General features: G+C 35.2%; 1 non-coding gene across 1 annotated transcript; it reads left to right on the top strand.

The window, feature by feature from the left end:
• The first annotated feature begins 13,115 nt into the window (after window positions 1-13,115).
• Window positions 13,116-13,278, top strand: LOC138832665 (U1 spliceosomal RNA). Its single transcript, XR_011373612.1, has one exon. It is a non-coding gene; the product is annotated as a U1 spliceosomal RNA (small nuclear RNA).
• Window positions 13,279-24,421: the final 11,143 nt, after the last annotated feature.

Genomic DNA, 24,421 nt, shown 5'->3' on the forward strand with positions numbered 1-24,421 from the left:
AGAAATGAACTCATCCCTTGATTTATGAATTGGTAACCCTTCTGTATATCACCTTTATGATAACAGTTCAAAAAGAATAAAAAAAAATCCCTGAGACCTTCATTTATCAAACAACAGGGATCAAGCTTTGTACTAACCTTTTATTGTTTTTCTTTCTTTCCTTCTTCCTCCCTTGTAATGTGTGTGTGTGTGTGTGTGTGTGTGTGTGTGTGTGTGTGTGTGTGTGTGTGTTTGTGTGTGTGTGTTCACACACTGGAGGGGGAAGATACATTGGCGAGAAAAGAGAGATAAAGTTTGTTCTTGCCCTATGCTCAGGTCTCCTTTTGAGACCATATAACATGCAGAAAGCTTCTTTCTGCATATTCCTGTGAACACAGAGCATCTTCTGGACATCTCATTTTGACTATCCCACTCTGACAGAAACCACAAGTTAGATACAGTAGACCTATCTATCTTTGTTGTTGCCCCCAACAACAAACAGCAGTGCAATGCTGTAATAGAGGAGTCAATTGATACAGATGAGACTGAGGTTGGGGACACCATAGTTACAGCACACAGAAACAGCTAGGCAGTTCATGTAGCCTGTAAGGAGGAAAAGACTTGATTCATAAACTGGAATATGCCAAGAGACACAGAGTTCTGAGATTTTAGTGAATTACTTTAGAAAATAAATGGATAAACCCAACTGCTGAAGCTCTCACCTTCTGACTCACATTTGTTAATAATCTTCTACCTAAGTTACTTTCACTCCTTTTTTTCCTACGTCTGGATGAATATAAGGTAGATGATCTGCCACCTCTAAATTCTATGGAGGTGTCAATGGGTGACTATGGTTTGAATAAATTATTGGCTTATTTAATCTTTTTAAGTCATTTGTTATACAATAATAAAAATTCTCCCAAATGGTTGACTTTATGCTGCCTGATTTTTCTAAGTTTACCAATACTTTTGATAGTAACAGTTGACAGAGAGGGCAGATGGATAAAGGTATTTGACAGGTTCTTTAAATTAGTTTTAAATTAGCATCAAAGAAAAAACTATCTCTTTTAGTTACTCCCAAGCAATAAATGAGAGGTGTCAATCAGCATATTTGTCCTGAAACCTTAAACATCAACTAAAAACTAAACACAGGACTCCTTGCTGGATTTCATAGTAGAAAAACACTTTATCTTGTGATAGATGTATTATTATTCTACATGCAAATATTGAAAAGCAGAGATTTTATTTTTGGAAAGAAATTTTGCTAATTTCCTTTCTGAAATACCCTTAAATGCATCATCAGATAAAATATGTTTTTTTCGTCTATATACTTTAGAGGATATGTTTGATGTTTACCTGATAGTGATAGAAATGTTCACATAAAGTTTTCCATGTCCTTTATAAATTATGGAGTAGTAGGTAGAGATGATAAAAAAAATCAGGGCTTCTGCTATTGAAGATGCCCTTTTTCCCTCCTAAATAACAAGGAAAAGATGAGCGAGTAAATTCCTCTAACATATATTTCCCAGAAATCAGAATGTATATGGGAAAAATTGAAACCTTTTGAAGAAGTGATAGTTTTAACAAAGTAAGTGATATCAGAAATCAGGATTGTTACCAGAAATCAGTATTTGATGAGGATTAGAGTTGCAGGAAGTTTTCAAGATTGAATATGGAATCATAGAATTAGGTTGCCTTAAAATTAGATAACTGAGCAAGTCCTATGATGATACCACATGTGTCTCACAGGATCAATGAAGTATAAATTTAGCAGGTTCTTGGGAGAACCAGAAGTAATTTGGGCAAAGCATTAATGACCCTCTTTTAACATAAAACTACCTAAAATAAATTAACACTAGGCAAATAAGGTAAATCAAAATAAAAAATATCTGGAAATACCATTTCTCAGAGAATGAGACAATCATGACAGAATGAAAGCCACTTCTATAAAATAAATATGAGGAAACTGAATACATATATTTTGCTAAAATTTTCTATTAGTAAATCCATTTGCAATTAGTTTGTCTTAGTCTGTTTGTGTTACTATAACAAAATACCTGGGTAATTTATCAATAGTAGATATATAGTGTCCAGAACTTGAAAGAATTCTTCAAAATTTTCAAGCTTGAAAAAAAAATTAAATCAAGAATTTTCTTAAGAAAGTGCTAAGATGGAAGGAAAGACAGATGAAAGGCAGTGTCTGAGAGCAGACAATAACTTAGAAAACTTGTTATAAAATATTTTAAGGTGGAAAAACCATGGTAGTACTTCCTAAATCTGGCCAAATTCATGTTAGCTGATGCAGTAGTTTCCTACTGAGTCATTGCACTATAGAAGGCAAGCCATTCAACAGTTCTATTATAAGGTCAAAGAAAGCAATGTGTGACTGGAAGGTTGGCTGAGTGCTCACAATACCATGTCAGTACTGCTCTGAGAAGCCCTGTGTGAGACCTCCGAGGGTGACTGATTTATCTAAATTTAGGAAAAAATATATAATTCCATTTACACAGATGTCAATTTATTTAAGCAGGTGTGTATTTGATTACTTTATGAAGACTCCTGGCTCTTTTAGTAGGATCTTTGGACTATAGATGGGCTTCCAATGTAAGATATTCAAAAAAACTAAACATGGCTATTTATTTACAGGGCAACTTGAATTAAGAGACATTCATATGCTATGAGGAAATCCAATTGTCATCAAGATATTTTGTGACTGTAATGTTAAACTGAAGTGTTTTCACCAGCATTCCTCCTAACCAAAGATTGTCTTAAAGGTTTACATAGGAATAAAGGGATAGAGACATAGTCTGGTTTTCTATACAGGATAAAGAGAAGTCCACAGAAGTTTGCCTGCAAAGATAAATCCATAATCTCACACCTATCCTCTATTTAGGAATATCCTTGGCTCTGTTTTTATGCTTTTTAAAAAATGTTATTATCTTTTAAGGCCATCATTATTACCTCAAGGGAGCTAGAGAAACAGACTTAATGCCCTAACTAGATCTACTTCAGGTATAGAGTTTGGGGAGAGAAAGCACAAAGTCATGACCTTCTGTTGAGACTTGGAGTGTGGTGTGAGAAAAATCCACATTCATAAGGGGAAGAGTTATTTCAAAATCCAGTTAAATAGGATATTCTTTTTCCTTTGGGTTCTATTGTGTAGATATGCATGCTTGATTCAGATGAAGACATCTTGGTTTCATCTGGCTTAATTTGTTGCATATAAATGTCATTTCTCTTCAGTAGGGACGCATTCTGACCAGGTGCCAAAATTAAGTTTTGTTCTTCTAATTAAAAAAAAAACGGACGAAGGGTCAATGGAACTTTAAACAGCTCTAAGCTATATAATAATGGGCATATTTCTCATACAAATGTATGTGTGCTTATGTGTTTCTGTCAGAAAGAGTGTTATGGCTTTAAGTTTGAAGAACTGTTTGATATTATCTGATAAATATCCTAAGTTTCTCATTAAATCACTTCTTTATATGCAACAAGATAGATTTATTATGTAGTTTTCAATCTTCCATGGTAGGGAACACTTGCCCAGTTAGAAATAAACTCAGTGCCAGGAATCTTAGCAGTCTGACCTACTTAGCTGAGGGTTGTTTTATTTATATTTTCATTTTCCTCTTCCTCTACTTCTTCCTTTTCTTCCTCCTCCTCCTCCTCCTCCTCCTCCTCCTCCTCCTCCTCCTCCTCCTCCTCCTCCTCCTCCTCCTCCTCCTCCTCTTCCTCCTCTTCCTCCTCCTCCTCCTCCTCCTCCTTGTCCTCCTCCTCCTCCTTCTTCCCAAATTGGGTTTATAGTTTTATTCTGCTGGGGTGTCACAATGATAGCTCCTGAAGTTGATAGACATTATAATACTTAATTTTGTTAGAAACTATGTTAATTAGTAACTTTTCTTTCACATTTTCCACATTAAAATTTCTGAATGTAATAGAGGATAGAAGGTGTTTTATCTTTTTTATTATATCTTTAACCACCAACTAAAGATTATGCTATATAATACCCAGTAAACATATCTTTCTAAAGACTATTTCTGTACATCTGACAAGTAATACATGGATATCCTAGTAGAACCTTAGTAAACATGCCAACACAGACTAGATATAGAGAGAATAATCAGACACTAAAATCAAAAGTGACCCTGAAGACATAAAAATATCAGATAATGAGAGCACAATATCCACCAGTTCTTCTAATAAATTAACCTGTGATTATTAAAATAACCTTAAATAATCTTTATATAAGTTTTCTAATAAATATGACATTTCTTATTAAAATAATTAATGTTTAATAATTCTGTGAAAAGAAGTAATTTGCCTTCCTTACAGGTAGCTTTCCATTAGTTAGTGGACCTTAAAGTAAATTATTTGCAAAAATGTTTAATATGGTCCTATGGCTAATGGCTAGTAATAAAGACCATTCTCACTAGACTAAATAAATTAAAAACTAATAAAATCACAGAAGAAATATACAAATCATGCAGGAACTTTTAGATATTTAAGTTGATGATAGAGGAGGCAAATTGCTAATTGGAGATAGTGCAGATGTTCATTAGAAAGAGAAATCTTCTCCCCAAATAGTAGGTAGATCTAACTGAAGACGTGAAGATGGGGAAAATAATTTATCTCCTAAAAGTTCAAAATTTATAAACTGATCAGTGCATTTAGGGTTATTGAATTTTTGTGTGTGGTATCAACAGATGATAGCTGCAATATTAGTGTAAACAGTTTACCTAAATGAATGATGAATGAGTAAACAAAATATAGTTCACTGTTTTGGATAAATTACAAAATTAGTACAACTTAGGGAGGTGGGGAGGGAAGGGATAGTAGGGAAAAAACAAAGGAGGGGGTAACAGTGATCCATAGGAAATGTATTGATTATCTTACTCATGTAACTGTAACCCCTCTGTACAGTATCTTTACAATAAAATATATTAATAATAATAGTTTAAAGCAAAAATATATCTAATTTTAAATATTAGTGTTTCCTTTCAAATCATGGGAACATGTCCAAGTTGTACTAATTTTGTAAGTTATCAAAAACAGTAAAATTCCAAGACAGCAAAACAACTGTTTGCATTTTGAACATCAAGACTGTGACCCCTTGTTTCTGAAAGATAATGTGACTTGTCTGAGGAAAGAGAACTGAACTTAGCAGAAGACTGGTTGGTTTATCTAGAGGAAATATCAGAACTGAAGCCTGACAGTGCATTGTATAGGAGGTACTACCTGAAAAGCCAAAATTATAAAGATTGTATAAGTATGAAAGTAATTCTAAAAGGAGCAAAAGGACATGTTAAGACAAGTGCTGCCTACTTTAGAACTTTATCTAGGCCTAAAGTTTATGGTGTGCTCACATTCATATACAGGAAGCCAGAACAGGCTGAATACCACAGCCTTCATACCCAAGCTCTTACAGCATGAAGATATTCAATAGAAATATACTGTTCCTTCTCCTGCATTAGTGGCTTAAGCTTATAGTCAGACTCAGGTCATGAGCTCTTAACTTCTGTCAGATGTCAAGGTAAAGTAACACTTAAGACAAGACTTTTAATCCTTTTACTAGACCAAGAGGCAGCTAAGAGAATCTGCCATACCATTTTTGTTAGCAGAAAACACTGAAACTCAGAGTTAGATGATTTCAAGGACAAACAAAAAATAGCAGTAAAACTGAAATTGAACTGTAAAACTGTCAGCTCCAAAATCTACACTTTATTTCTGATTGTGAAACACAAGAAATCACATCAGAAAATTCTTGAAAACCTGAGATTGTTTTGATCCCAAGCTCTACACTGAGCCCAGAGTAGCAACCTCTCCATTGAAGCCAGAATTGAAGGAAAATTCCTCAGACTGTGGTGTTTCCTGCAGCCAGTCTCTGGTCCTTCCCTTCTACAGATTTTGAGATGCAGATATCCAGATTCTGCTCCAGAAGGAGGATATAGGTTTCAAAAGGGCACAAGGATGAATCTCCCACTGGTTCCTTTGCTTTCCCAGGCTCTTCACTACCCACTTACTCCCATTCTGCAAAGAACAGAGCTGGGAGAATCAGAAGCTCTTCCATTGCTTTGTTCTGCTTTATGCACTATAACAAAACCTTGAAGACTATTGTCTCTTCTATCTGGGACACCAACCTCTAAATTCCTTGTTCTGAGAGTTTGGCAAGACTTTATTTTCAGGTAAATTAATTGGTAATCCTTTAGGATGTCTCTATTATACTGTAGCTGGTGGCATTTGCTACTTATTAAGTCAAGTTTTTAATCAAGCTTCTGAAATTCCTCACGGCAGAGACAGTTTATAAGTGACACTAATTGAAATGAAGCTACTTCCAAAACATGTCTCAACACAGAAAGAGTTATGCCTCTGAAGGATAAGAAAGTTTCGCTTAGCATCATCTTATATGGTCATATGTACACATGATCTTATATGTTCATATGTACACAGCTTTTGAGCTTTTCTGCTTGTCTGATAAGATTATCTTACATGTGTACTAATTATTGCATATAAGGGAAACCATTGGAGCTATATTTTGGGTCTGGCTTACTTCACTTAATTTAATTTTTTTCCAAGTCTTTCCATTTCCTAACAAATGGTGCGGTGTCATTCTTTCTGATTGTAGTATAGAATTTCATTATATATATATATATATATATATATATATATATATATATATATATCACATTTTCTTCATCCATTCATCTACTGAGGGGCATCTGGGTTGGTTCCATATCTTAGCAACAGTGAATAATGCTGTGAAAAACATAGTTGTGGTGGTAGCTTTAGTATGGACTTGTTTGTGATCATTTGGGTAAATGCCCAGAAGTGGGATTGCTGGGTCATAGGGGAGCTCTAGTCTTTTGAGGAACCTCCATACTGCTTTCCTAAGTGAAATGAACCCCAAGATATGGACACAAAACATTTTTCTTTGTTGTTTTCAATGTACTATGTGATTTTCTTTGGTTTCTTTTGCATGTTCTTCCTTTTATGGTATATCTCCAGTTGTCACTGTATTTGATTTTAGCACCTTGTATTTTGTATATATATATATTTATCTAATTTGGGGAGGGGAAAGGGAATAACAAAATGTTGAAACAAAGACACAGGATGATCCATTGCAATAATGAGACTTCCAAGATACTATGTTGGAAATGAACGGTACAATTTGGGGGGCAGGGAGTTGGAAAGGTGGGTAGGGAAAGGATAGTAGGAGAAAACAAAGGAGGAGGTAACATTGATCGAAAAGAAATGTACTCATTACCTTCCTCATGTAACTGTAACCCCTCTACACAGCATGTTTAGAATAAATAAAATTAAAAAAAGAAAGTTATCTTTCCTACCCCACCATCTCACATTCTTTCTGTGTCTCTGAACACATCGACTAACCTTTACCTTGTCCTGGCCTTGGCTCATTCCATGAGCAGAGGAGGTGATGTGGAAGTACAAAAATATGACTCAGGCACACTCTACAAAAATCTCTAGCAGCTGGCAATACTCAGCATGACCTTTATGTTGGATTTTGCCATAGTTTTAATCACTTTACCACCACTTGCAGAAATGTCTTTAAAAGTGCCCTGTTGAGGGAAAACTTCGGAGCCAAGACTAAGCGTATGTTCTCATTATTTCACATGTTGTCAAAGTAACCAGTATGGTGAAATGACAGCATTTTGAATAGGTTTCTGCAAAGCTCTAAATTAAGGTAGGAGGATATTTTATTACAGTTATTTTATTGAATGTTAATCTTTTGGTTGACAGTTTCAAATCCATACAAGAATAAATAAACCATACATTAATTTATTGCATCCAAAACTTTATACTTTACTTTTTGTTTTATGATTAAGTATGTGTGCAAAGAGGTTACAATTCCAAAACACAGGCTGTGAGAACCATGCTTCTTAACCAGTGCCACCCTTCCAATGATCTCCCCCAAATATCCCCCAAACTTCACTTTGAATTTCCAATCCCTATTGTAAATTACAAGTACAAAGCCCTTATAAACTGCTCTTGTTTGCAAGAGTTTGGGTTTATCTACTGTTTTATATATGTTTCTGTAAACTTGGATGCTTATTTTACTAAACATAAAGCATCATTTATAAAAAATTCCAGTACAGTACATTTAAGAGATATTTTTCAATGTGTTAATTATTGAAAATAAGCTTAAGATTTCCCTTTGTGTGCTGTCTGATAGTCATAAGAGTAAACCAGTTTTTCTTTTTTGCTATTGTTTTCAACATATTTAAAGTGTACTATGTGATTTTTTTGTTTCTTTTGTATGTTCTTCCCCCATTGTATAACTCCTGGTTTCACTGTATTTGATTCTGGTACTCTGCATCATGTATATACATTTTTCTAATTTGGGGAGGGAAAAGGAAATAATAAAATACTGAAATAGGGATATAGGTTGACCTATTGTAACAATGAGATGTACAAGACTCTGTGTTGAAAACGAACTTTACAACTTGGGGGGGGGAGAGTGAGGAGTTGGGGAGGTGGGAAAGGAAGGGATGGTAGAGGAAAAACAAAGGAAGAGGTAACAATGCTCGATAGGAAATGTACTCGGTACCTTACTCATGTAACTATAAACCCTCTGTACAATATTTTTACAATAAAAAACATAAAAAAGAGTAAACCGGACTGGGAAGGTGGCTCATTGGTAGAGCGCTTGCCTTGCATGCATGAGGCCCTGGGTTCGATTCCTCAGCACCACATAAGCAGAAAAAGAAAACCGGAAGTGGCTCTGTGGCTCAAGTGGTAGAGCGTTAGCCTTGAGCTGGAATGCTGAGGGGCAGCACCCAGGCCCACGACCGGACCCCCCTCCCCCAAAAAAGAGTAAACCATTTGGTTTCATAGAGTTATTACTACCATTTTATTTTAAAAATATGGAGCCTACAGAAAAGTTGTAATGAGAAATCCTTTAATTAGATTCACCCATTGTTAACATGCTATTTAAGAGATAATGGCACACTTCATGACACTGGCTACAAAATACTTCAACATCTTACTCCTAAAATGAAGATGTCTCTCCAGAAAAAGTGTAGCATCCCTAAAAGCGTCCCCTCTCCAGCTCCCATTCTAGTTTTAGGGTTTGAACTCAGAGGTCTATGCTTGCTTGGCTCCCTTGCTCAGCCATTGCACTATTAAAAACAGAGTCTCTGGACTATTCTTCCTTTTCAACCATGATCCTCTAATTCTCTTCCTCCTTGAATAATTAGAATTGTAGGTGTAAGCTGCAGGTACCTGGTGACTACGAAAATTTAACATTGACACAATGCTATTATTTAAACATAGTATATATCTAAATTTCTAAAATATCCCAATTAAATAATTGGTCCATTTCACCTTTTCAGGATCAAGTGAGTGAGGATCCTGCATTACTTTTAGTTTTCAAACTGGTTTCTTTAGTGTAAAACAGCCCTAGTCATTGATTTTACCTCTCTTAATATAAAACATTTAAAATGTAAAATCCACTTTTTACATACTATCCACCAAATGAGCACTTCCTCATAATGAGACTCAGATAGAACACTTTTCAGTATCCTGATGAACTTGTAAGAAATAAACTTTGAAGACAATTCACAATACTCTTTAGCCTAATTATTTGTAATAGAACTTTAATAACCATATCAAATTTATTTTTGCTTTTGGAAAATGATACAATAATTCAGTTCAATACCTAGAGAACCTGAAGATCTTATTCCTGTCATTATCATATAAAGTCTGAACATATAATTGGACATGAGTAACTCACAGCAGTCATTATAGCTACTTGAGAGGTTGCATCTGAGAGGATTATTATTCAAGGCCAACCCAGTCAGAAAGTTTGTGAGACCCCCGCCCCCCTTCTCAACCAGTAGTTGTCCTTGGTGGAATATGCCAGTCATTCTGGCACTACATAAATGCTGAGACCTGTTGTATCACAAGTCCAGGCTAATCCCAGGCAGGAGTGTCCATTAGACTCCATCTCTACTGGAGAAGCTAGATTTTATGGCAAATATTTGTCACCCTAGCCACAGTAGGAAGTGAAAAATAGGAAGATTACCACCTAGCTTAGGAAGGAAGCATGACCCTAACTCATGTGGAAAAGGAAAGAGTAGAGTGCATTCTTGGCAACTTTGAGACTCTAGTACTATCCTACCTCCTCTCCCCCACAAAAAACCTGAGCATACACAAACTTAATGACTGTGGTTCTAGTAGAGAGCTGAGGTCAAAGTCAAACTGCTACTTGTAAGCCAGGCAAATTTAAATAATCATTGCTAAGATCTGCTCATGTGCTGAAGTCTTTACAAACATAGACTTACAACACTTAACTGGGACTTGTGATAGATTGTAGACTAGTATGAGAATGAAAAATGTCTTTGTATTAGAGGGTTCTCACACTTTCATGGAGTTTTCTTTTAGGAATCCCACCTTGTTTTCCCGGTAAAGAGCCAGTAAATGACTCCTTGTGGCTTTAGCTTAAAAAGAGGAAAAGTAACTCCTTCAAGAGCATTCACTGTAATAAAGGCCTACTCTCGGGGTGAAAGTCTTTACCAGAATCTTACTTCACTTGAGAGTTGGACATCTAACTAACTCTATCCCGAATAGTTGTCGCAAGTAAGGAGTAAAGCTAAGAAGTACTTTTTTTTTTGGTTTGTTTTGCATGATTTACAATATCTGTGTCTTTTATTTTATTGTGAAAATACCGTACAGAGGGGTTACAATTACATGGGCAAGATAACGAGTACATTTCTTATCAAGCATTGTTGCCTCCTCCTTTGCTTCCCCTTCCCATCCCTTCCCATACCCTCCCACCCGGTCCTCCCCCCATCACCAAAGTTGTAAAGTTTGTTTTTCGACATAATGTCTTATACATCTCATTATTGCAATTGGTCCACCTGTATCCCTATTTAAACGATTTGTTTTTTCCCTTCCCCTCCACAAATTATAACAACATCAAATACAGTGAAAGCAGGGATTATACCATGGGGGAGGGACATACAAAGCAACAAAGAAATCATCTTATAAACAATCGCATGAAAGAAAAAAAACATTTGAATACTTATCTTGGGGTTCATTTCCCTAACATCAACTTGGCCTTAGCCCAGTGACTCCAGCTCATGAAATGACTGATAGCAAGTCGGACACTGGAGGCTCATGCCTGTAATCCTAGCTATTTGAGAGGCTGAGATATGAAGTGAGGATTGTGGTTTGAAGCCAGTTCAGTCAGAAAAGTCCTGGTGAAATTTGTATCTCCAATTAACCACTCAAAAAATAGAAGTAGAGTTGTGGTTGAAATTGCTAGAGTGCTAACCTTAAGCGCGAAGAGCTGACAGTACACAGGTCCTGAGTTCAAACCCCATGACAGACAAAAGAAAAAAAGTTAAGATTGCAGAGCTCTTCCTTTTCTTTACAATTGTTGACATTAATGGGACTATAGTATTATAGCTGCAAAGTATGCTACCTGAGGAACCGTTCTTAGAGAAGCTCAAAAGACAATAGAAAAGGCAAAAAAAAAAAAAAAAAAAAAAAAAAAAGCACATGGATTTGAAGCCTTTGGTATGCAGACTACAGAAAACATTAAATACAGTTGAATTCCTAACCAGATTAGCATAAAACCTCACGTTAATAGCCTATTTACCCAAATTCCTAATACCTAATACATCATATCAAACTTTCAACAAAAAATTGCAAGACTGTTAAATGAAAAGGAAAGAAAGTATGTATTCAAGGGGGCACCTCTTTATGAAGACGCTTTTTGCCTTCAATTGAATTAAGATGTGATTGTATAACATGACAAATAGCTATTAAAAAAATCAGTGTGATGGCTCCTATAACATGAAGAGATACTTAGCTACTTATTCAACACTAGAACAAATAAGTATAACTAAAGGCATAAAATTTAAAAGTCCTATCAATAGAACAAAAACCTGGGTATTTGTCTTAAGAAGAGAGGACTAAAGTAGAATATTTGCATTGAAGTGACCTGCTGGTTTTCTGGTCACCTCTGCTAACCAGTTTGCATCTTTGGCTCATGTTGATCCCCATGACTGCTGAAAAAAGTTATGTTTTCAGAAACATTTTCTCTCCATGCAGCCCAGCATATTTCAGCAGTCTGTTTCCCCAAAACTCATAGTTGAAAAACACTCAACCTCATGCTGACATTTCCTGAAAAGATCAGCCCAGAGGTGATTCAGTAATTCATGAAGCTTGTTCTCCAGATACAAATATGAAATACAAATCAGAAGGAACACTGGCACGAAGAAGACAGAAATCTCATCATAGTGAGTTGAGAAGTCAATCCTATTATTAGTTAACAGAGTGTTCTTTGGCATTGGGTAGTGCCAACAATGGGCTAGGTGCTGTAGAGAACATAGAATTAGACAAAGTTCTTGCCTAGGGGGGTTATAATCAAATCAGACAAACCAGACACTAACACAGTCCAAAAGTCTGGAATGGGGAGCATTGGTTTACTTGAGGAAACCAAGGTCACCTTTTTCAATGAGGATACTGTTTTTTCCTCCAACAACACTACTCTTTTTTTAATATATTTTATTTTTATTGTAGAAGTGATATGCAGAGGGGTACGGTTACATAAGTCAGGCACATAAATACATTTCTTTTTGAATCCTGTCATCCCTTCCCTCGCTTTCTCCCAGGTTTCCCCCCCACACACAAGTTACATAGTTCATTTTCTACATCATGTCTAGTATCATTTCTGTGTTTGTATATTTGTTCACCTTTTGTTCCATGTTTTCTGTGCTCCCCTTTACCCTCCTAAAGATGAATACATCAACAAATAAGACAAAAAGAAAAGACAACAAAACAGTAACAACAACCCCAGTTAGAATGTTTAGAGTTTTACAAGCAACAGTATGCATGAAAAATTCAGTTTACAGTTCTGTTCAATAATTTATTATGTACTTGCCAATAGTACTTCCATACTTGTTCATCCTTTATTCCACTTTTTCTGTACCCCCTTTACCTTCCCAAAGATGAATATTAGTACTATTAATACTTACCTATCTCATGAAACTTGGTACTCCATGTTAGAGTCATTGCCCATTATTCTGTATCTCTTCTTCATTCCTAGACATTGCATAACTAATGGCACATTCCAATTAAACTTTATAATGAACATGTACTACAAAAGAACTGTCATACTTAACCTGGCAGAGGAAACACACAATCAACGGTAGTTTTCTCAGGATGAGGCGTCCACATTGCACTTGGGGTAAGCTGACCCTTGTGATTCTCTTAAATAGGGGAAACTTGGCTGCATGATTTTTTTATAGTGGGGGACTGTGTGTGCACTCTCCCCTGGCAAAAAGTTTATAGCAGCCGGGTGCCAGTGGCTCAAGCATGTAATCCTAGCTACTCAAGAGGCTGAGATCTGAGAATGGAGGTACAAAGCCAGCCCAGGCAGGAAAGTCCATGAGACTCTTATCTCCAATTAACCACCAGAAAACTGGAAGTGGCACTGTGGCTCAAGTGGTAGAGCACTTGCCTTAAGCTGAAGAGCTCAGGGACAGAGCCCCCAGGCCCAGAGTTCAAGCCCCACGACCGCCGCCACCATCACCATCACCATTACTACCAATAATAAAAAAATTGTCAGAGCTGAGTGCTGGTGCTCACACCTGTAATCATAGCTACTCTTATGAGGCTGATATCTGAGGATCGCAGTTGAAAACCAGCCTGAGCAGGAAAGTGTGAGACCTGTATCTCTAATTATTCACCAGAAAACCAGAAGGAGAGCTGTGGCTCAAAGAGGTAGAGCTCAGGAACAGTATTCAGGCCCTGAGTTCACACCCCACAACTGACCAAAAAAAAAAGGAAAAAAAGATTTGTCAGTTCTAATTACCTATGCACTCCAAGGAAAACTCAAGTATGACAACTTTCAACAACTATCATTACTATCCTCATCTTCCCGCCTTTCTCCAGTGTATATTCTATAGACCCATGCCTTACATTTAAACATATAAATAGTTTCCATAATTAATTGATTAAAATCACAGAAGTGACCACTTCACACATTCCTCTTCTCCACAGTTTTATGTATAGGTCACAAGACGTGCACTATACACACAGAATGTTACTCTGTTGTTTTAATGAAAATATAAATACTTCTGTAATTTGAACTCAGAATAACAGTATCAGCTGTTTTTATGAAAAATCTTTGTGAAATTAACTGTCATGTGCTATTTAAGTAATATTTTTCTTTATAGTTCCTTCAAGACCTTATAGATTTTTCAAAGAGAAAACAATGGAAAATATATTATGTGGCCAAAATATAGACTAGCCTCCAGCAAGAACAATAGGTTCAAATCCAGACTGCCTTGGCGTCCATCAGCTGGTGACAGACAGAAGACCAGGAGATACGTGCCCCGGGTGTTATATAAATACATTAGTCCTGACAACTATGCCAAGCCTAACATTGCTGAAATTCAAGTGAATTCAAGGACCGGCCACACATATGTGAGTTGTTCCCTCATCCTGTAAAAAGAGGCATGGGAAAAGTTTGGCTTTCTGAAAATATCAAAAATAGCTAGAAAAGAAATGTTTCTTTGGTTCTTTCATAGGCTGAGAAGAATTATCTTAGACTTGCTTCTTCTTATCACTGATATGTTAGGGAAATACTGTATTGAGCTGGACTGAAAATCCTTTCTAGAGATTTTCCCCATTAATGATCAAACACTAGTTTTGCTCAAATACAAGATCTCCACATTTAGGTAGGACTGTTTTCTCAGATCAACTTCCTGCACTTCATTAAAGTGATATAGCAAAAGGTATATTTTATGGAAATATTCTTTCTCTGGAAACAAAAACCCAGAGAATTGGGAAACTGTAATTTCATTTAAGAAACTAACCTATCTGATATACATGTGTGTGTATGTATGTATATATACATATATTTATATGTATGTATATATGTATATGTGTATACGCGCGCACACACACACACAAACACAACACACACACACACACACACACACACACACACACACACACACACACACCACACAGGTTTACCAATTAGGAAACTTTGGTTCTGAAAGTTGCAGTGATTGATCCAAGGCCCTATAGCTTCTAATAACGATATTGAATAAAAATTTAGGGCTTTTGATTCAGAGGCAACATTTCTTTCCTTTTAAAGGATATACTGTTTATGAACTTACAATTTTAATGTAGTACTATATCTTTTAAGAAATAATACAAAGAGGTCTCATGTATCACCTGCCCATTTTTCTCTAGTATTAACAATATATGAAACCAACCAGAATACTGAAAATCATGTTTTCAGCACAGCATGGATTCTTCATATTGCCTTTTTATACTAACCCTTTCTTCCTTCTTAATTTCAGACAAACATTTATTTTATTCCTTATTTCTACTGTTTTGTCATTTCAAGAATGTTATATGACTGGAAGAATACAGAATACAAATGGAATCATACAGTATATAAATCATGCAGTATATACTCATACACTATAAAAACTGTGTGTGTGTGTGTGTGTGTGTGTGTGTGTGTGTGTGTGTGTGTGTTTTGTCAGTTGTGAGACTTGAACTCTGGGCCTGGGTGCTGTCCCTGAGCTTTTCAACTCAAGGCTAGTGCTCTACCACTTGAGCCAAAGCACCACTTCTGGTTTTCTGGTGGTTAATTGGAGATAAGAGTCTCACGGACTTTCCTGCCTAGGCTGGCTTTGAACCTCGATCCTCATCTCAGCCCCCTGAGTATAGGATTACAGGGCTGAGCCATGTGTGTGTGTTATGCAGTATAATTCTCTGGAGATTTATCATGTGCATCCTTTTTACAATACTGAGTAATTTATGCTGTAGTTGTACTTTAATTCATTAACTTGTCCTGTTAGAAGACAGCCAGGTTGTTTACAGTTTTCACTTTATACAAATAAACTATCTGCAAATACACATGCAAAAAGTGTTTGTATGAACATAAGCTTTATTTCCCAAAATGCAATTGCTATATGGGAATTGTAGTTTCAAAAGAAACTGTCAAGGTGTTTTTCATTCTGGCTGAATCATTTTATATTTCTGTTAGCAATCTAGGAGTGTACTGCTTTCTCCACATTCTTCATAGTCTCTAATCTTTTATTTAAGCAATTCTACTGTATATGTAGCGACATCTCAATGTATTTTAACATGTAATTTCCTTAATGACTAACATGTTGAGTTTTCTAATGTGATTATTTTCCATCTTTATATCTTCAGTGAATTTATCCCCATCGTTTTTACTTACCTAGACTCTATTTGAAACATAGTCATTACTTACCCTTCATAGGAAAGATTGGTTCCAGTACTTCCTGTGAACCTCAAAATTCACAGATGTTCAAATCTTGTATATACAGTTAGATATCAAAATTCACAAATGTTCAAGCCTCATATATAATATGACATTGTACAGTATTAACATACACAATTGCTCTCTGGATTTTAATTACCTCTGGAATCTGCATGAGAAGACTACGAGACTAGTTGTAGTGTGTTGCTTAGGGAATGACAAGAAATTTGCATAAAAGCAACATTTTTTGTTAGTGTTTTTATTGTTATTATGAAGTTGACATATGGAGAGGTAACAGCTACATAAGTCACTTAATGAGTACATTTCTTCTTGGACTACGTCACCGCTTCTCTTGCTTTCTCCCAGTTTTATCCTCCCATGTCCACCCACAAGTTGTACAGTCATTTTCAACATAGTATCTAATGAGTACCATTGCTGCATTTTTCACCCTTTGTTCCTTTATTTCTGTGTCCCCCTTACCCTCCCAAAGACAGATAAATGAACCAACAAGACAAAAAAGGAAAGCAAAAACAACAGAGGGAAAAAAACCTTGCTTCCATTTTCTGGAGAAACAACTTTTGTTGAGTAATTTTCACATGAACTTGAATGTATAAAGTGCAAACTTGTAGATATGGGTCATATTATATTTTCTATTGACTTTTGGGAGACCCTTATGTTAAAGATGTTTATGATATTATGTTATGTTAAATATATTAACTAGGTATATGGTTTAGAACTGTTTTCCCAGTTTATAATTTATATTTTCATCTTCTTTTTCCTAATTTATTGGTTTATATTTTCTCTTTATTAGTGTATATTAATTTTATGAAAAACTTTATTGTGATGTTTCTAAACATGCATAATGTACTTGATCATATTCGTTTATTGGTCATTAGTATCCCTTCTACTTCCTTTTAAATAAGTTAGTGATGCATTGTTCCAGTTTCACATGTGCTTATGAAATGCTTCCATTGTATTCATTCTTTTCTCCCTTTCCTTTCTCTCTCTCTTGCTAGTTCAAATTTGCAAACAGTCCCTTCCCCTGTATACTCATATCATTCACTTGGTTTTTAGGTTTGGAATCTACCTAAGAGAGAAAACATATGTAATTTGTTTTTGGTGGGCCTTATATTTCATGATTTCACTTAATATGACCCATGTATTTTCTTGCAAATGACAGTTTATTTTCATACTTTATTTATAGTTGAATAGGTATCTATCATCTATCTATCTACCTATCTATCTAATCTATCTATCTATCTATCTATCTATCTATCTATCTATCTATCTATCTATCTATCTATCTATCTATCTATCATCTATCTAATCATCAAATTTCTTTATCCATTCATCTGTTGATGGACACCTGGGCTGAATAAAAAGTTTTATAAATAAAAAGTATTATAAGTAATGCTGCTATAAAAATGGGTGTGCCAGTGTCTCTATTATATACTGACTTACATTCCCTTGAATGAGTGCCTGGGAATAGAAGAGCAGGGCATATAGTACTTTTTTTAGTAAGACTTTTATTGTGAAAATACTGTACAGAGGGGTTACAGTTACATGAGCAAGGTAATGAGTACTATTCGTATCAGGCATTGTTGCCTCCTTTGTTTTTCCTCTACCATCCCTTCCCTCCCATCTCCACTATAGTACTTTTATTTATAGTTTTTTTTTTTTTTTAGGAATAATGATTTCCAGAGGGGCTACACTAATTAGGATTCTCACCAATTGGTTAGAAGCATTTCTTTTCCCTTAAATCTGCTTTATAGATCTTTCATGAGCAAAAACTTCTAACTTTAGTGAGATACAACTTATCATTCCTTTATTTTAATTGAGAAAATATGTACAGAGGGGTTACAATTACATGGGCAAGGTAATGAGTACATTTCTTATCAAGCATTGTTGCCTCCTCCTTTGTTTCCCCTGCCCATCCCATCTCATCTCCCTTATCATTCCTTTTATAGTTATCATTTTGGTGTCAAGCCTAAGAACTTGTTGTCTAGGTTTAATGTAGTTCATGCCTGTAATCCCAGTTACTTAGGAGGCTGAGATCTGAGGAATGAAGTTGAAAGAAAAAGAAAGAAAGAAAGAAAGAAAGAAAGAAAGAAAGAAAGAAAGAAAGAAAGAAAGAAAGAAAGAAAGTGAAAGAAGGAAAGAAAAGTTCAGGGACAGTGGTTAGGTCCTGAGGTCAAACCTCAGTTACTAGCAGTAAAAATAACATAAAATGAAAGAAGGAAAAGAAAAGAAACAAAAACAAGATCTTCCTCTACTATTTTATGAAAATCTTACTATTCTATTTTTTATCTACTATCTATTTTGAATTAAGGTTTGTATAAGGTATGAGGTTTAGATTGAGGCTTTTGTCAATGGAGGTCCATCTTACCCATCATCATATTTTGAAATACTATTTCCTTCAAATGATTTTGTACTTGTATAAAAAATTAATATATCATTTATTCTGGACTCCCAATTCTGCTTTATTCATCTTTATAACCATTTTCTACTTCATAGTCACAATTACAGTAAATATAATTTATCTTGGCATGATCCTTGGGGATTTTCTATAGTTAATAGCATGACCTCAGGGGTACTAATAATTCAGATGGTTGCTTTATTCCAAAAAAATGGAATCAGCCCAGGTGTTCCTTATTGTATGAATGGATCAAGAAAATATGATGTATATATATATATATATATATATATATATATATATGCACAATGAAATTTTACTCATGTATTAGAAAGAATGATGTTGTGTCATTCATAAGGAAATGGAAAAACTTGAAACACATTTTATCAAGTGAAGTTAACCAGATCCAGAAAAACAATTGTTGTATGGTTCCTCTCATTTGTAATAGATATAATGTACCTATAATCTATCAATAAGCATGTTGGATGGTATGCAAGTGGTTACAAATGAATTAACTGAACTACAATAGACTTTATGGAGAGTTCAAATAGTATAATCTTTTAGAAAGACTAGGTCAAAGCTTAACAATATCAGCCCCCAGGAAATGGATACATGCAAGAGTGGGAATGGAGCCAAGAAGAAAGAAGTAAAGGAGTGAAGAGAGGAAGATGGGGAGAATGTAGTCAAGAATTCATTGTATCTACTACAAAATTAAGAAAAGTAAGAGAAAGGGTGGGTCAAAGGGGAATGAGAATGTCAAAGGCGTTACATTGATCAAGATGAATTGTCTTCATAAGCTGCTTTGTTAAAGTGTACCTCCTCTGTACAACTACTTAAAATAATTTTTAAAAGTACAACTACTTAAAATAATTTTTAAAAATTCATGACAGTGGCACAATGTCTTGTCTTCTTTATCGTTTACTTGGACCTACTGTTGCTGTGGGAATTGTAATAGAGTGACTAAAAACAGGAGTGAAGTCAGACTGTATTTGAAGTGAATTCTGGCTTCCTCATGCATTAGGCGATATGACCTGTGTAAGTATCAACTTTCTTCACTATAAATATAGTAATAATGATAGCTTTCTCACCAGGTTTCAACTTATTACAATAAGTTGAAGTACGCATCTTGTGTAGGGCTTGACTTATAATAAGTACAGATTAGCTTTGTATTCATGTTATATATTAATAAGTGATGTATTATTAATATTGAGATGTTACTAAATAATTATTGAATTTTTGATCTTATATATTTTCAACTCTTTCTTGGTTTTAAGCATTCTCTTGGAATGCATTTTAAACTTTTTTGGTATTTCCTTCAATAAATAGAGAAAGGTGAAATGCTATATACATATGACCATATAAGATGATGCTAAGCGAAATGAACCCCAAGATAGGGACACAAGAGGTTTTATATTTCTTGCTGTTGTTTTTAATGTATTTACAACATACCATGTGCTTTTTTTGTTTCTTTTGTATGTTCTTCCCCCATGGTATAACCCCTGTTTTCACTGTATTTGATTTTGGTACCCTACATCTTGTATATACGTTTTTCTAATTTGGGGAGGAGAAAGGAAATAACAAAATGCTGAAAGAAGGATACAGGTTGACCCATTGTAACAATGAGATGTACAAGACACTATGTTGAAAACAAACTTTACAACTTCGCAGGCGCGGGGTGAGAGGGGTGGGGTGGGGACAGGAGTTGGGGAGATGTGGAGGGAAGGGATTGTAGGGGAAAAACAAAGGAGGAGGTAACAATGCTCCATAGGAAATGTACTCATTACCTGACTCATTACACTGTAACCCCTGTGTACAGTATTTTTACAATAAAAATATATACAAAAAAGAAAATAAGTAGAGAACTCACATAACCTGGAGTGGTAAAGTTACTTCTACTGTGTGTCACCAATGTGTTATTCTCCAGTGTGTTACTTTGGTCCACACATTCCAACTGGATAGTAGATAGTGAAAACAAATTCAACCGTTTCCTGAAACACAAAGGCTTTGTTAGAAAGGAAACACTTTTTGTGTCCAAATGAGCAATTTCTGATAAATCAGGTAATTCTAAGCTGACAAGGCAGGGTTTTATATTTGGAAGTTTCCAGAGGAGCTGTCCATACTACTCAGATTTATCCAGCTTTCTTCCTGACTTTGGCAGTATGGACCTGATTCTAACTAAACATACCATGAAATAAGCTGTACATTTGGCTCCAACATTATTCTGCTTGGTCCAAACTGGCATCAGAATCATTAACTAAATACACAGTGACTTGGAAGGAGAGAGAAAAAGACTCAAGCGAGTTATAATTGTTATTGCCAGAATCAGTGTCCTCTTTCTTGCTGACACCCAACACAAGCAAGAAGCAGGTCTATATGTTAGTAATGTCGTAAGTTGTGGTTGATCTACAAAAGAAGAAATGGGTTTTCAATATTGTGTTAAAATATTCAATTATGGGCTGGGAAGGTGGCTCAGTGGTAGAGTGCTTGCCTTGAATGCATGAGGTCCTGGTTCAATTCCTCAACACTACATAAGCAGAAAAAGCTGGAAGTGGCACTGTGGCTCAAGTGGTAGAGAGCTAACCTTGAACTGAAGAGCTGAAGGACAGTGCCCAGGCCCAGAGTTTAGGCCCCACGACTGACCAAAAAAAAAAATCATTTATAAACCTGATTGTTTCTCAGTCTTTTTGTTTTGAATTGTGTCTTGTTATTATCCAGTATGTTTTGAAACAGTTCTCATTACCACACAAGCTTTCTCCATGTATGCTTCCAGTATGTTGGCGTCTTTTTATTTTATTATTATTATTTATGAGGTGAGAAATGGTCCCAGAAGACTAGATGACTTTTCTTCACAAACACAATGAAAACAAAATGAGGAGAGTGATTCCAAGTGAGTGGTTCCTTTTACTCATCTAACAATGGATTAAAAAGAAGTTGGGAGGGAAGGGATGGAAGGGGAAAAACAAAGGAGGAGGCAACAATGCTAAATAGGAAATGTACTCTTTACCTTGCTCATGTAACTGTAATCCCTCTCTATACAGTGTTTTTACAATAAAAATAACCTACAAAAATTTTAAAAAATACAACACAAAAAACCTTAGTTTTCCAGATAAGAAAAATAAAGTTGTGGATTTGATTAAGCAAACAAATTGTGATAGTACTCTAATAAACAGATAAGCAAAACGACTCCACTACTTTAGGATGCTTATTTAAAATGTCACCATGATGCCTTCCATCTCCTGGTTAACCACTTTTTAAATTCCATGATATACCAAGGGAAGCAGATTCTATGATAGAGGGGAGAGAACCGCTATTGCGTTTCTACATTTAGGAAAATGTCTTATGCATAGAAAGGACCTAATATAGTTAAAAGGATTTGTTATAAATACCAAGTCATAGATATTACTGTTAAATATTAATATTATGCTATGTTATAAATTCCTGGATATGACTTATTTATAAAATGTGTTACATCAATTAAAGTATTCTAATTGATTTTGACATAAAATAATTGTGTATTATAAAACTGAATTACGAAAGCTGAAATGATATAGTTATACACCTATAATCAAATAATCAAAATTAGTGTCTCTTAGTATGTCCTTTCAAGATTGTTTTTTCTTTCTCGAAGTTTTAAAATTTTATTGTAAAAGCGATGTACAGAGGGGTTGCAGTCACATAAGTCAGGTAATGAGTACATTTCTTTTCAAATAGTGTCACCCCTTTTCTTGTGTTCTCCCGCTTCCCGCCCCCCCTCCATGTTGTAAAGTTCCTTTCCAACATAGTGCTTAGTGAGTATCACTGTTGTGTTGCTTTATGCTTTGTCCCAGAATTTCTTTACCCATCCATTTATTGATGGACTCGTAATGTACAAGCTTTTTTATTCAGACACAAAATTAATTATCTTTGATAAAAATGAGATTGTACTGTAAATTGTTTGGTAACTTAATTTAAGTAAAAACCTATCATATTCAATTTATTTCTAATTAATGCATATTTACATAGTTGTTTTAGTAGCTCTATGTATTTGCCATGATTTCTTTACACAAGTCTCAAATGATGGATAATTAAGGGGTTTTTTGGTAGGTAGGGGTAGGTATTTTTAGAAATAATAACAATTTAATGTTAATATTGATTGGTCTCTGTGGAACTCTTCCATTATTTTATTAGGATAATAAAATAGAAATGAAATAAAATTATTGAACCAAATGAATGAATGAACTAATTAATGAACCAAATTAAAATTTATGCTATGGATAGTCCATGTTTGTCTGTGCTTCCAATAACAGTGTATAAGCAACTCCTCCTATTTTACTACTAATGAAAGCCATTCATCAGTTTTCAATTCTTTTTAAATCTGGTAGATGGAAAAATAACAGTGTTGCACTGTAATCAAATTTCTATTTTGATTCTAAATTTTTTGTTTATTCACTATTTGATCATTAATTGATTATTCTTCTTAGTGACTAAATTCTGTAGTCAATACTTGATTTGAGGAGGATTGGGCTTTGATACCTGCATATATATTAAATGTTGATCAGTTGCTTTTTAAGTTACTCAATTTCTTTCAAATTAAAAATATCAGGTAGACTCTTTTTCATGAGCAATATGTTTTCTAGACTACTTCAGTTTTCCTTTAAGAGGAAAACCTAGACTAGACAGAAAAATGGTAATTGTACCTTTTGCCTGTATTTCATCATAATTTGCTGAAAGCTCTGGGACACAGATGCTGTCTGAAACACATACCATGCACTGTCCATTTTTCTTATACAGTCTTTCTATTGTAAGATATGTCATGTCCCTAAATGATAAAAACCATAATTCATGTCCAGGGCTATATGGGATCCAGACCTAGTAATTACTTACAACATACTGCTGTCTCTGAAGTGGTCTCACACTAATGATATAAATTAATTGTGTCTTGATGATGGCAGAATAATATAATTAATACCATCACATGGTACATCTGGTAGCAGCATTTCATTCTCTCATCAGAAAGTTAAACAATAAGAAAAGAAGGGATTGCTTGCTTGCTTTTTTCTTTTCTTTTCTTTCTTTCTTTCTTTCTTTCTTTCTTTCTTTCTTTCTTTCTTTCTTTCTTTCTTTCTTTCTTTCTTTCTTTCTTTCCTTCCTTCCTTCCTTCCTTCCTTCCTTTCTTTTTCTTTCTTCCTTCCTTTCTTTCTTTCTTTCTTTCTTTCTTTCTTTCTTTCTTTCTTTCTTTCTTTCTTTCTTTCTTTCTTTCTTTTTCTTTCTGTCTTTCTGTCTGTCTTTCTTCCTGTCTTTCTTTCTGTCTTTCTTTTTCATTTGCTTCCTTTGGTTCCCTTTCTTACTGCCAGATTCTGCTTAATCCAGTCACGCAGGGCATGATGGCTTGTGTGAGAGCTGATACCCTTCTTTTCCCACAGGCACACATCCACCCCTGCTCTGTTTTTCTTCATCTTGAGGGTAATGTGCAATCTGCCAGGCCTAACTCATTACTCACGCTGGAGTCTGCAAATTCTCTAGAAGTCAAAGCACTGACTTTGGTGGTTATGTGGTCCTTGGTCTCTGCCCTTTGGGAGCTAAAAGTGAGAGAGCTGTAGCAGTGGGAAACAGAGATGCTGCTGTCTCTCAAGCTACCATTTCTACTACAATAGACAAACTGGTCTTTTCTCTCTATTCTACAGAACAGCATGTAGCAGCTAGGGTGTGGAATATTCTTTTGATTGCTTACAGACCCACAGAACTAGTGGAATGGGGGCATAACTGTCTACCAATAC

This window comes from Dipodomys merriami, unplaced genomic scaffold (genome assembly GCF_024711535.1).
Source record: "Dipodomys merriami isolate MVZ:Mamm:240054 unplaced genomic scaffold, mDipMer1.0.p SCAF_2, whole genome shotgun sequence".
NCBI classification, from domain to species: domain Eukaryota; kingdom Metazoa; phylum Chordata; class Mammalia; order Rodentia; family Heteromyidae; genus Dipodomys; species Dipodomys merriami.